We start from the raw sequence: 2,709 nt of genomic DNA on the forward strand, positions 1-2,709 counted from the left end.
CAACGTATTCCATTTTTCAGATTTTGAACTTACCCCAACATTGGAAGAAATAGCCGGATATATTGGGAATCCCAAAGTTCCCCTAAGACACCAGTACCTGATTGCTCCAAGGGTCGTAGCCGTCCACAGGTTATTAGACTTTTTGAAAATAAGCAGGGGGGTCCACAACCCAGACTTGGCAGCACGCTTTTGTACTTTGCAGTTTATATACAACAGATATGGTCATGTAGGAGGGTTCAACAACCCGAAAAATAAGATCTGCAGCAAAGGAAACCGCCTAAAGTGGGAAGAACACAGGTGTTTCGCATTTATGGTGGTCTTCTTGGGACTTTTGGTGTTCCTAGAAAAGATGGGAATATTGACATATGAGTAGACAGAGTTGTTAGTACTTTGCTTACTCAGGCCAACAGCACCCTCGCACCCATGATAGTAGCTGAAATCTTCCGCGCTCTTACAGCCTGCAAAGTTGGGGGAAACTTTTTTGAGTGGTGCAACGTGTTGCTGCAGATGTGGATGATCGAACACTTATGCCATCGTCCTCAATTTATGAGCTATGGGTCGATAGAGAAGATATGCGTAGAAGAATTTTACACAAGGGTTGACGGGATCAGCCTGTCGGAGGGGGTCACAGAGTGGGAAGCGTGCCTCCGTTCCATCACTGCAAACCAAATATAGTGGACGTTTGGATGGTTGTTTGTGGATGAGGTCATATATATGCCAGCCATCGGGCCTCATTTCCTCTTGATGGGACTCAGGAGTATCCAGCCTTATGCTCCATATCGGGTTTTGAGGCAGCTGGAGAGATGCCAGATAGTTCCGATAGATGAAGATCTTAGTGCCCAAGTAGTCGAGATCCGACTTAACGATCAATTTCATGAAGCAGCAGTCCGCCAAATCTGGAGCGAATGTCAATACTTAACAGCCAATACCTGTGTGCGTGATCGATCCAAAGGTGAGGTTTCACCAGGGTACCTCGCTTGGTATAGGAGAGAAATTGAGTTTGGGAGACCGGCTAAAAGACCCCATCTTTAGGAATTCGTCAAGGTATCACAGGAACAATGGGACTGGTTGGCCAAAGAAAGCGAGTATAGGGCTACCATAAGCTAATTGGAAAAACATGTCAGGAACCTTCAGTTTGAAAATAGCTTGCAAACCACGGCGGACGAAGGAGAAAAGAAAATACTAGCCATAGAAAATGAGGCCCTTCGAGCCCAGATTCAGAAAATGAAAATAGCGGCAGAAAACCCAGCCCGAAGTGCCAAAGATGAGAAACTCATAGCTAACTTGAGGTAGAAAGTGAGTGATTATAGTTTTGATTTGAACAAAGCAGAAGGTGAACTAGCCAAGGCTCGAAAATAGTTGGCTAAAAATGCGGATGAACGAGCATGCCTGGTTAAGCAGTTGAAAGAAACGTACGATGACAAGGTTGCGGGATTAAAAAAAGGGCCATCACCACAGAAAACAAAATGATCAAACAGGCAAAAGACTTCAAGGGAACAGTGTTATACGACAATGGCACGGCTAGAAAGAGACTTGCAACAACTCCAAGAGTAGAACCAGGTAGCAGAACAAACTTTGGAAGCCAGAACCGAATAGATCGGGCGTTTGTTGCAAGAGAAGGGTGTCATAAGAGAGCGAGTCAAAAAGGTCGCCAACTACATCGCGATGAAGTGCAGTAGCTGTGAGAATATGACTAGATCCATGTTCTTCGCTACTGTGATGATTTTTATTCGCCAGGTAATGGAATATCTCTACCACCTCCAAAGGGATTTAGCGAGTCGGCCCGCTGCGAGGCCGAATGATGCCCCGCGGGTCCCGGGGGAAATTGAGGCACTGATGTATTCGTGATTTCTTGAGTCTGTATTTTCTTTCCGTTAAAGTCTGCCAGTTTATCTTGGAGTCTGTATTTCTTTTATTAGAGCATGTGGGTCGTTTGTTTTTCGAGTCTGTATTTCGGCTTTCATCAGAGTCTGTTAGTTTTTTGTTATGAAAAAATTTGAAAATTCCAAAAAATGTTTTTTTATCTCCAAGAACTACGCTTAGTCTGATTCATGCGAGGTCATGATACGTAGGCAATCTCCATAGGATTCGACCGTAACTAAATGAAAAAGAGAGAAAGAAAATAAGAGGAAAAACAAGAGAGTAAAGAAAAGAAAAAGAGCGGAAAAATAAGAAAGAAAAGAGAGAAAATAAGAAATCAAGAGAGAATAAAAACAAAAGGAGAACAGAGGCAAGAGTGAAAGGAAGGAAAAGAAGAGAAAAGAAAAGGGGGAATTTTGCAATTGAAAGTAAGAAAAGGCCGGGATGATGTATGCAACCGATCAAATACATAATAGAGACGGTTAACTGCTTTGGTGCATTCATGCCCAATGTGTGGTTACCAATCTGTTAAAGCCTAATCGCTAACAAGGTTGTTGTTTGATGTGTTGAGTTCAGGCAGGTGGTTAGTTGATTGGCATTTTGGTAACTCACTCATACAACAACCGATCAAAAGACAGGCTAAATATGGCCAACCAAGAACCGGAGACAAGTATTGTTGACCCGTCAAAAGAGGTGGAAGAAATATATGTTAATGCAATGAAGGAAGAGATGTATAAGTTAAAGCAGCAGATGGCTGAAATGTACCAAGCGTGGGAAAAGGGGCATCCACCGCCGGTTTATCCTGCCAACTCTGCTTATATCCCACCATCATCCTAGCCTCCCACTGTG

This window comes from Nicotiana sylvestris, chromosome 2, assembly GCF_000393655.2.
Source record: "Nicotiana sylvestris chromosome 2, ASM39365v2, whole genome shotgun sequence".
Classification (NCBI taxonomy): domain Eukaryota; kingdom Viridiplantae; phylum Streptophyta; class Magnoliopsida; order Solanales; family Solanaceae; genus Nicotiana; species Nicotiana sylvestris.